Source organism: Mercenaria mercenaria, chromosome 18, assembly GCF_021730395.1.
Source record: "Mercenaria mercenaria strain notata chromosome 18, MADL_Memer_1, whole genome shotgun sequence".
NCBI lineage: Eukaryota > Metazoa > Mollusca > Bivalvia > Venerida > Veneridae > Mercenaria > Mercenaria mercenaria.
In genome coordinates, this window is record NC_069378.1 from 25,058,018 (window position 1) to 25,070,696 (window position 12,679).

Here is a 12,679-nt window from a genome sequence, read left to right on the forward strand (position 1 = left end):
GTTCTTGCAGGTACAATAGTACAATAGGTGATCAAGCAGCACTTCCGGGCAGGTCGGATGATAGCTAGTAATATTTTTAATATGGGCATGGCTATGTTACACAGCTCTCAGAAGATTGCTAATTTTATTTAGAACAAATAGCATATTACAGTATACCCTATAACAAAAACATTGGCAGAAATTGAGATTTGTCCAGATAAGGGTACTAATGGGCTAATTTGGTCAACTTTTGATAGAAAATGAACATTCCATTGCAATGTGCTGCAAAAATTGTAAAAAAAAATAATAAAATAAATAAAAAATAAATAGAAGAAATAAAAAAGAAAATAAAACACATTTCCACTGTTTTGGGGTCTTTTTAAAAAGAAATGCCTATTCATTCAAAGCCTAATTATTACCCATTCATAGCTATCAGAGTTTCAGAGTTGAGAGTTTGTATATTGAACAGTTTTGTATGCTGATTCTCATGAAAAAAAAAAACACACACAACATATCTATAAAAATAGATGATTCAGAACCAGAACAACAACTTATGTTAGTTAGGCATGACAGATCCATTGGCCTTGTTCTATGGCTCCTCTTGTTATTGGCTACTTTTGTATTTTTTCTAATGATGGTAACGCAACCAACATCATTCTCATAACAATCTTTCTTCATTTCAGTTAATTCAAGCAATAAATCTTTCTTTAGATATGAAAATGCATTTTTGTAATCATGACTCGATACCGCCTGTGAAAGTATCGGTTATAGTTTAAAGATGAAAATGATCTATTATTGTAAAAAAACATAGATACTAAGTCACAGAATGACTGCGCCATCTGCCACAATCACTAAGTTTGTTTGTTTTTTTTTTTGTGTGTTTAACGCCGTTTTTAACAGTATTTCAGTACAATAGATAAGCCAGTTCTGATATTCTTAAGGAGAAAAGCAAAAATTCAGTTCACAGCTATTTAGCATTAAAATTCTTATAAAAATTCTGTCGAGTGTGATCGCCTTTGACACGTATATGTTTTGTTTGCCTTAAATAAATATCATTTTATCGTGTGCAACGTCGAATTAAAATCCTGTGACACCTGTCTGACACAAAATATAAAATAATGGCTGTATTTTTAAATGATAAACCTGATAAATAAACATTCTACATTATTCATTACATGTGTTCACTTCTTTTTATTTCTCAATGTCATATTTACAGTTATATTGGCGCCTTAGCAACATAGATAACGGATCGACGGATAACGCATTATCTTATTGGCCAATATCATTGGTTTGATTGACAAGTCGGATCTATGCATTATGATTACAATACACTATAGAAGTGCCGCCAGTAAACGAACAAATCATAGCGCATGCGCCGCAACGCATGTGTGCTAACATTGCAAAAATCAAACGTTAGGCAGAAATCATGACGATAACACGCTTATTAACTATGTTCCCTTACGGAACTTTCGCTTGTGTTATTGCCGTAACTAACTTTACTGAGTTTATCAAATATGAAGACCTTGGAAGATTTACATGTCCGTCTGACCAGGTCGTTTTTGACGACAAGGGTAAAGAGAGTTTAGTACAATGCGTCTTGCAGTGTTCCAAAACTTCAACGTGTTACAGTGTTTTTCACGTCGAAGAGAATATGCGCTGCGTTGGCTGCAATGACAAGTTTCCGACAAATGCCACATCACCGTTACTCAAGGGCACCGAATATTACAGGCGTCAGAGTAAGTCTAAACTAAAAGTTTATATGTCTAATATATTTTTGGTCTAGTTTTCCTGTATAGTTTTTATTTGTACAATATCCATTTAACATATGTTATCAAAGCTATACAACGATTTTAAGAAGTGCGCTATACAAAACCTTGTGATGAATTTCTGAATATTTATAATCTTTAGTGATTTAGCTGGAATATAATTGGTATTGTTCTCTGAAATAATGTTTGGAGGGGCACCTTCTTCCTCTACCATCAAAAGCTGGAAAGTAGCCATATGACCAATAAATGTGCCGCTGCGACGTTAAACCCAACAAACCGAACAACCAACAAAGAAAACAAAATCGGCATGTTTTTATGCATTGGAGTTAATATATTAGTCAGTATCCTTTGCATTTTAATCTGCCAAATTAACAGGGATTTCGTCATGAGTTTCGGCTTAACGTTTTAATTATAAGTAATATACTATACCAAATGACTTAAAGGGTGATAGAAGGAACTTTAAAATCTCAAAAATATCTTCAACTGTGTAATTTTATGACCAAAAGTGTATCTTTTAATAGGAAATATTCTGACCAATTAAACTTTCGATAATATTTTTTAGAAGGAGGGAATTGTTGCTTATATTATATTTAATTAAGACATTATAAAACATTTGTAATAATCAATCACCAAATTAGCCAAAATGAAACTTTAAAAGACTTACTGATGAACAAATTGGCTGGAATTTTCAAACATAATCGCTTTTTAAAACTAATCTAGATATAAAAAATGTAGGTTTATGCTCTTCCATTTGAACTTTTGTCCATGACAAAAGTTTCGTCAATGACTGAACAGAAATTCATTTTTCTTAATACTGCTTTATAGTTCTACAGAATGAAGTATAATATGAATGGTATTGTGTAAGGTTTACAGAGAAATCAAGAAACATCTTGTTACTTGTTAGTTTGATCAAACAACTATTATTATTTTAATGCAATTGTTACAGAATGCTGACTTTAATTATTCTATGCATGTTAAATATAATTATTATGAGAGTATCACATATTCTTTCATACCGGACTGACGTTTGCGGTGATTTTACCCATGCCGGCAAAACCAATATAGCACCACTTGCCAGATGACTTGCGTGCTGTCAATGACGAATAAGCGATTCTTGCATTGATTATATATTGTTTATGTAAAATACGAAAAAATCAGGTACCTTGATAGTTTCTCTCCGTTCCTTATAGCATATTTCTCGCTTCAAAATACGTTATGTTACGGTAAGAATATACAGTTACGCTACAAACGATAAAACTAAAGTGGAGCTTTGTTATTGTGCGTCATTGAAACGTCATGACGTCACTTCTGATTACGGACGTTAATTTCCAGCTTCTTATGTACATACTCTACTATAAGAAAGAGTGCTACAAAGAAATTATTTCTTTTTGCTTTATTCATCCTAGTATTTGTAAAAAATAAATACGGTATGCAAGAAAATTAATCTGTCAGAATAAAAAGCTTATATGTATACGATATACAAGAAAAAATCAGTCATGTGTTAACGAATCGGATACAAATATGGCATATATTATTAATCTCACTGGACGAAATGATATTATATCGATATAAATGTCACATGGACATGCTATGTAAGGAATGTCGATATGAAATTTGAAGCGGTTTCTTGTTTTTTTTTCCCCGTTAAAACTTCATCTTAAAATATATTTTAAAGGGACTGGACTCCAAATTGGATAAAATGATGTTTCTATAAAATTGAAGTTTAGTCATACATTTTTGTAAAAAGCTGGAATAAATTGATTGAGTGGTTCATTACACTTTACACGTATAGGGCCAATAGTCCTTGTTAATACATGTTTCCCTGTCAATGTAGCGATTATGTCATGCCAATAAGTAACTTTCCCTGTCAATGTAGCGATTCCGTTATACCAATAGGTAACTTTCCCTGTCAATGTAGCGATTCCGTCATGCCAATAAGTAACTCGTTCTTTTACGGATTTTCCGTATGTGATTTCGGAATTCCGCGGTCCTTGTGAATATGACCAAAGGATACCGAAATAGCCAACGAAGGATATTAAATTATTGCACGGACATTGCCAATTTTTACGGATCCACTGCCGCATCATTCACGGGAGTTACATGATTCTTTTATTTATAATCTTGTGCAGAAACAAGTATCTATGTCGCTCATTGTCAATCCACATGTATTTGTATCAATATCACTAACAGATGTAAAACTTTACGATAACGCACAATTATTTACTTTAATATTTTAATATATATCTTTATAAACAGCTGATTGTGGCGGAGAGCTTTCAGCCGATTCAGGAAGTGTAGGGACAATCACATCAACAAATTTTCCTAACAATTACGCTATCTCCTCAAACTGCACCTGGATAATTAATTTTTGAATTTGCATTTAATGGATACTCTTAATATGTTAACGGGTAAAAAAAACTTTAGGCAAAAAGTTTACATTCCGTATAGCACAATAAAATTGAAAAGTGTATAATTATATTTCTTATTAATAATTTTCAGAACAATACATGGTCTAACAGTTTCTAGCTTATTAAGGTGCTCTTAATTTCAATGACTTTGATGCAAATCTGGAAGCATGCTACTTTAATATAATGTATAATTATAAATTTATTACATGTTTCTATATAAACAGCTGATTGTGGCGGAGAGCTTTCAGCCGATTCAGGAAGCGTAGGGACAATCACATCACCAAATTTTCCTAACAATTACCCTATCTTCTCAAACTGCACCTGGATAATTAGATGCAACGACGTCGGACAGAATGTTGTTATCAATTTTGAAAACTTTGCATTGGAAGGGGTCTTTCCTGGCTGTGAGTTTGACTGGGTCTCACTCCATAACGGTATGTTGGCTATTGTATATAACTGTTGAATTTGCATTTAATGGATACTCTTAATATGTGTTAATGGGAAAAAAAACTTTAGGCAAAAATTGTACCTTCCGTATAGCACAATGGTGTAAAGTGAAACCAGTTTTTATGTTCTATTCTGTGACCAAAACAAGTTCTACTTCCCTAGACAATTTTTTTTAACGATGAACAAGTTAAACTGGTCCATCTTGAGCACTACGTCTTCTGACTGGTCATCAGACCGGAAAACTATTCATTTGAAATCAAGACATAATCCGATGGGATGGTTATGCTACTATGATCAGCCTTTTGAATATATAACTATTCAACAATTCTTACAAAGTTTATTACAAATGCCATTAGAATTAATTACTGAAGACTTTTCTAATTTAAAGTACATTTTGAAAACTTTATTGAAAATAACGCGTCAGAATTGGAGCAAAATCACACAATTTGAGATATTTGAATATCCTAACCCATTTTTAAAAGTCTGTAAATATGCATCAATAAATAAAATGCATCTCTTGAAGTAATTCGCTGCGTCTATTGCTGTCCTACACTTGTATTATAATAAAATCTCTGTCATACAAGAAAATGTGTAATGAAAAGTAATAAATATAAAATTAATGTTTAGGTGTCTTAATCGGAAATGCTGATCTTGGACTATTTTGTGGAAGTACAAGTTATCCTGGAATTCTTCCGCCGGCCAACGGAACTGTCAGCAATTGGAATGCTGTGACTATCAATTTTAGGAGTGACCATTCGATTAACCTTTCAGGTTTCAACTTAACATACACTTGCAGTAAGTATTAACATCATAGCATCTTTTTATTATCTGCCGTTAAATATTTAGCATATACTAGTATGAAGCTATAGATTGAAGGTTTAACAATAAGTAAAATGTTTTTTTTTCATATTTTTTTATTTTTGGTAATTAATTCTTTAAAGTATATAACAAAGCTTTTATATGTATCTTAAACCGTAAAATACCAATTATATTTCCCAAACATTTGAACATTTGCCATGCTTTTGTTTACATTACAATTTCAGGGAAGGTAATCTATATATTTTTCTACAACACAAATACTTACATAGTCTGTAGTTGATACATATTAAAGATATGTAGGCTGTTGGAATAATTGTTATGAATTTATTTCAATTGGTTTTCAGAAAATGAATCAGATGATTAAACATATTTGTTTTTACCAGTGGTAAGATCTGTCTGAATTAACGCTTATCTGCTTGACAGGGGAATGACTCTTGACATACATGGCGATGTGTAAAAACATCAAACTGAGCTGTCTTCCACAGTATAGTGCAGCTTAATTCCTTCAAATTCTAATGCGCGATTTATGTAGTAGATAATGTATTTGTTACATATTTTGCCGACTGAACTGCATAAGTTTACAAAAGCATTTCCGCGTTTCTCTTTATAACATATTTTGATTAAGATAAATGTCATTTTCTCAAGGCGTGTCCCCTTAAATTTAGAGCTCTGTTATTAACTGTAAATTGCCGAGTGTCATTGCTGTTCCATTGCTTTAATATGGAACGAGATTGCTACTTGATAAAGTTGAAACTAACACTACAAGCATGATACATATTTAGTTTAGTTATCACACTTTATTTGTTATTTTTCAGTCAAAACCAGACGACAGAGATGACAACAATATCCAGATGACAACAACATAGAATTTAGCTGAATTTGTGTAAGCTTCTAAAGCTTAAAATTACTTAATAAAGTATAATTGCATCTTCGTCGTTTTTTATTGTTTATAAATTGTATCTATAATATTGAAAGGCATTCACGCCTGTTTATCATTATTTTACAGACCTATTTATGTCATATAAAATCTAAATGTTCAGACAAACATGTCCAAAACTTCGGATGTTGTCTAGTTTTCAAGACTTTTATTGTTCGAGTCCCAGAACTGACCTCCACTGGCTATTTAGTGTTAATGACCCAGAGCTGAATTCCGCTATCTATACGTTCTAAAGACCAAAAACGATCAATGGGAAGACACACACTATGAGTGCTACTAGTGATTTCCACAATTCTCGCCGTGCATTGTCACGCTCCATATTTTGGAAGTTGAACTGTCTAATGCAAGATAGTTCTGGTGAGAGCAAGTGCCTTCTATAAATCACACAGGTACACCAAGTAATTAAAAAAATAACATTGCAAACGACTCTGAAATTTATAACCTAAGCCAATCTTTATGTCTAGATATAAAATGTTGTCTACATGATCACATAGATCATGTATGGCCAAGAGGTGAAGTTATACAAAGCTGCTATTACTTCTGGTAAAAACAACACCTAATGATTCAACGATCTTTACATGGCGGATTGTTGCAAACGACTCTGAAATTTATAACCTAAGCCAATCTTTATGTCTAGATGTAAAATGTTGTCTACATGATCACATAGATCATGTATGGCCAAGAGGTGAAGTTATACAAAGCTGCTATTACTTCTGGTAAAAACAACACCTAATGATTCAACGATCTTTACATGGCGGATTGTTTTTGAGAATAAAATATAGACACAAGCATTAAGCAGTCCCATCCATTTGTCTGTCCGTCCGTCAGTGTGCTTAGTATGGCAACAAAATTATATATATAGTGAGAACAACAAATTTGTAGTGCACTTGGTAGAATTACATAGCAAGTTTGGAAAGACAACCTATTCGCTGACTTCAAATCCCTAATAATTTTCGGTATTCAGGGCGTTGCATAAGTTATTGTAGAACCCTGTGTCAAAGGGCGATAATTCTAAATTTCCCTTACACTCATCGGGTTGTATCGAAAACAAAAATTCGTGAAAAACATTAGTTATTGTCTGATACAAAACAGCACTGACAATACACTGTTTGGGATTGTTGACATCTAGATTGTCAATTTCATCTGATAACTGTGTCTACTTCCGTAATTGAATGCTTCAATGAATATTTGCAATACCTCTTTTTACTTGAAGTGATGAGATTGGAGATATGTTTACACAAAATTTGATAATTAAACTTCGGTTTTTGATCCCATAAAACAGCGAGTACTTTAATAACGTTCGGCTTGACGAGCTTCTGAAGCTCTTCCTATCTGATTTTAAAATTTCCAAAATCTCACACTTTAAATCTTAAATCCTGTTTTCAGTTGTTTCACTTTAATATTGTATTAAACAGTCAAGAGTCAAAAGACTCAATAAAATATTTGCATTAAACAAAGAGCTATAAAAATAAATAGATTGGCAACTTGAAAGGCATATAGAGCAAATCTCACCAGCCTCCCGTGACAAAAAAACGAGATCTCGTTTACTGGAAGTGGCGCTTTCTCCACGCGCCATTTTGTATGCGAAAGCAATTATTCATCGGTAAAATAATTATCACCGTATGACCACGCTTCTTTCGATGGCAAAAAAAACCCGTGTACTTCGTGTCTTAAGACCATTTCACATTAAGCTAATTTTGTTTTAGAACCTTACATGTATTTTAAATGTAGTTTTAAAGGTACAAATTGTAACTCCATGCTCGCCGATGTTTGTTTTTAGTAAGATAACGCCAAATCACGCTCTGACACGAGCTCACGCGAGATTACAACCAGTTGCCATTCTGTGTATTTTATACTTCTTTGCATTAAAGCATTTACAGTTCTCTATGAGAGACAACTTATCACTTAACTTAAATTCCAGTCTTACAGAAAATTCAACGCTGCTTTTATCATTTTCAATTTAATCTCGAAGCTTCAAGGGAGTCAAGCCGCACTCACAGTTTTAAAGGGCAATAATCGATTTTTTTTATTTTAATTTCTTGGACATCTGTACCTCAAGTTGACAAATTAAAGTCTCAAAGTCGAATGCATTGTATAAAGTACACAAGTGAATTACGAAAGATTTGATGAAGAATTAAGTTATTGAAATAATCACTATGAAATTCAAATCGTGTCGAATTAAAGCATTTACTGAATCTGTTATCTAGTAACGACAAGAAGATCTCATAACAACAGGGACAAATCTTGCAACTACGAGACAGTAATTCATTCTATTGAGAAGCCATCTCGAGAAAACGAGACAAAAATCTGAAAATAACAACAAAAACCTCATTTTGACGTAAAGATTAGTTCGTTATTTATAGAAAAAAGCTCAAACGCCTGTTACATTGACCTTCAATTTCCTATTCAGTACGGATCATCAACTGAGCAGGACCAATGCCCTATAACATCTGAAGGGTCCTGTTATTGAAAAAGAATCATTTCTAAGTGTAGGCCTTTCTGTAAATATAGGAGAAAGCATCAATCACGGAGACAGTTTGAGTAGTCATCGCACCGTCAGAAAGGTAATTGTAGGGGATGGGGAGGGCAATCACCAAACGTGTCGTTTATCATACTTTTAAAATTGAATCAATTTTAAGAAAGTTTCTAACAGATTTGACAAATATTTAATTAAAATAAGCGCTATATTTGATCTTCCATAGATTATATACTACATCCAAAGAGCATATGGGATGGGAGAGGCTTAATAAAAGATGTTTATATTAAGTATTAAAGTATATAATGATTGTGTTATATTTCTTTAGAAGTTCGAACCACTGGTCCTACACTAGAAAGATAATGCTATTGTTTATGTTATACTTACCATATCCCTAGGTATACTACGATAACAACGGTACCAAACGGGGAAATACGCTAGCTCATTTCAGTCGTGTCAGAGATCATTTCTTCGTTTGACCGGCATACAGCCCTATACGAGTTATTCCGGGTACTTTTGCCGAAGCCACAATCACCAATATGATACTACTACTACTACTACTACTACTCTACTACTACTACTACTGCTACTACTACTACTACTACCACTACTACTACAGTAACTACTAATGATAATAATAATGTTGATAGTAATAATAGTAATGTTGATGATAACCTTATTCAAAGAGGATAACATATTTGGCTATAGCAAGTCTAACATATGGTCCTCTAACATTTTAACAATTCTATCCTTAATATGAACATCAGTGGAAGTAAAAGACGTAAAATAAAATAATATATTATGAACAAATTAACCCTTAGTGGCATAAACAGTTATGTAAAAGTAGTACAATAAAATAGTTAAAAATCAAGGCAATACCTGAAGGTAACATTTGGTGGGCCGTAGGTCTAGTGGTAACACGATTGACTGTCAATCCAGAGGTCCGGGGTCGAATCCCGGTCCAAGCACTGGAAATTTCTGAGATGCTCATGAGTGTCTCCCACATAACTAGAGGTCTGTACTTGTTCTTCCCAGGAGCGACGGCTTCCCGTATATCGGTGCTATACACCGGGCACGTTAAAGAACCAGACTGTTTATTCGAAAAGAGCTAGGCTAAGTAAGCCGGACATGTCTGTATCTGAAAAGTTCTCTCTGCCTGTTCTGGGGGCTTTATCTCACTCTGTCCCTCTGGTCAGGTCGCTCAGTGTCTGTTCTAGTAGAGGATGATTTCGTTCCCTGTATGGCTGCAGTATATGTAAAGCGTTTTGAACGTGTTTATCACGAAAAGGGCGATATATAAATCTGGTATAATAATAATAACATTATGAGAAGGGGTTAAAGAAAGAAAGTCATTCTTATTAGGTGCACCGCACCAAATCTCTCAAATTTCTTATGTGAGAAAAGATCTTGAAAGCGTCGGATTACATTCACAAAGCAGTAATTTTGATATTATGTCTGCATGATAGTATAAGAGGACAAAATAATTTGTCATATAACATGTAAACACTGCAAGAAAATTACACTTAGTGATAAGATATAAAAAGAGAAAAAATAAAGTTGAAAAGACAAAAATGATTGTGAGAATAAACATTTTTAAGAAACTATGTACAATTGAGCGAGACACAATCGACAGAAAATGTGTAGAAAATAATGAATTCATTGATGTTACTTTTACCAGTACCTAGAATTTGATTTCAAATATTAATAAAACCTCAATTTATCAAAAACGAATACAGTTACTCCTGCCCTAACATGTATCATTACTTATTTTCTTCAGTTTCGGTCACTCTTTGGCCTTTTTCTTCTATCTTATTAGTAATACATGTTTAGATATATATATTTGATTATTTCGTAAATGTAATTAATATTATGTAATAGTTAACTTTTAAGGGAAGGGCCGTTTATTAATGTTGGCAGAACTGGTGGCCCGACCCTATTGCTATAATTGATTGCTAATGTCTACCTGTGCTGTATATAATTATATAAATACATGTATTGTATGCGATAAAATATGTCTAAACTAGAAGAAATTCATTTTTGGCAATATGGCTTTAAATGATAATGCTAAAATATATTAATATAATAAATACGTATTTATTGTTTTTATTTTTCACATTTTTATAAATGAGATTCATTTAATATCAGAAGTAGCCAGAGTTTATTACTTTTAGCTCAAAGTACCCCAAGCTCCCAATTCTGCATTTTCGTACAGGTAACCGTAGTTTCCCAACGGAAACACACCAATTGAGCCCATAAGGTACATAAACATATTCTGTGCTCTTTAAATTATATAGGGAACAAGTTTCATTACTTATGATACACGCGTGTACCCATTTAAAGAAAAGTAAACTTAACAAATATTTTGAAGTTCATGGAACTGCTTGTCACTAGGAATTCGATACAGCTGACAAACTTTGTTAAATATGCATAATTTATCATAATTCATACCCTTACATGTGTAGCTACAGACTATTACGTATTATCTAAAGTTTTCATATTCTCCTTATTTGTTTGATTTAACTCAACATCATAATTCGTTTTGCAATTAATACTTAAAATGAATTTGTTACAAACTGCTGTGTCCACCAGTGATTAACCACGCGAATACTCGACCTGCCCATGTTTAAAAACATGTTAGCATTTTTGTCATCCGTTTTACATATACATGTAGTATATTCAATTTTGATAGAAAAATCTAAAGATTTTGAGTCATATCCACCACCAAACAGAACTAATATAAATGAATATATATGTCCGGCCGAGCACTTTGTCTGCTAATTGGAATTTCTGAAGTTTTGCTCTTCCTCAAAGGTAAAGGTTACCTCTTAGCTGACCTATTTAATTTTGCTAACATCAACATTTATTTTTACTAATTGCTGTGTAGAGACACTTTAAATATTGCAATTTTGTCTGCATGTCACAGAAAGGGTCACTGCACTAAAAAGAACTATTAAGTCAAGAAAAGAAGTCAGCAACAATAAATAAGGTGTTGAAAGGCTCTTCTTATCAACCATATGGACTTATATAATATGCCTGGAAGAAAAAGTCTCCGAACGGCTTCAAACAATGAAAATACTCTCCTGTAAAAATGACCAGTTATGGACAATCTGACATTACAGTTCTATTGAATATCACATGTATCAGTTATCAATATATCTCCTGCCTACAATTGTGCCATTTATTCAACATAATTAGTTTAATGTAACTTCTTTTCGTCTACCTTTATTGTACTTTATAAAAAAGAGCAAATGCCTGTGATCTTCATACATTCCATTTTTTCTTAACCGGTCTTTATCCTTTGTATGTATATATAAATGGATGTTCAAATAGCTTTATTTTTCATGCCCGGTCTTACATATATGTCCAAAATCATGATTTTTTGCGGACGGATATACAGTGTTTTATCCGTCTGTATGCGCATGTATATGACTAAGTGAATTTTGTTGCGTTTGTGGTCAGAAAATCATTGATAGGACTGGTGTCTAGTTAAAATATGTTTTATTGCGTAAACTGCGATGAAACTGTATGCAAGTCTAGATGACATGCGCGGACGGTTTACCAATAGCGAGCTGTACCTGATTTATATGTAACTGTGTTGCAACACACAATCGGTTGTTTCACTGGGCAACTTTATAAAAATAATTGAAAGTACATGTTAATTAAAGTTGTCATAAATAAGCTTAAAGAACGATCCTAACTGAAGCCGAAGTCGTCCATTTCAAATCGCCATCATATACAGTCCTAGAAAGAAAGTAAACTTTACCGATTTACAGCGACTTTAAAAGGCACACATGAGCTATAACACAGCAGGTAGGTTTAAGTTGTTCAATATTTTGATCACGAAATA

The 12,679-nt window shown here is 33.1% G+C and overlaps 1 long non-coding RNA gene across 1 annotated transcript; it reads left to right on the plus strand.

The window, feature by feature from the left end:
- The first annotated feature begins 4,314 nt into the window (after window positions 1–4,314).
- LOC123538749 (uncharacterized) lies at window positions 4,315–6,350 on the plus strand. Its single transcript, XR_008368467.1, has 2 exons — window positions 4,315–4,587; window positions 5,228–6,350. It is a non-coding gene; the product is annotated as an uncharacterized LOC123538749 (long non-coding RNA).
- The last annotated feature ends 6,329 nt before the right edge of the window (window positions 6,351–12,679 follow it).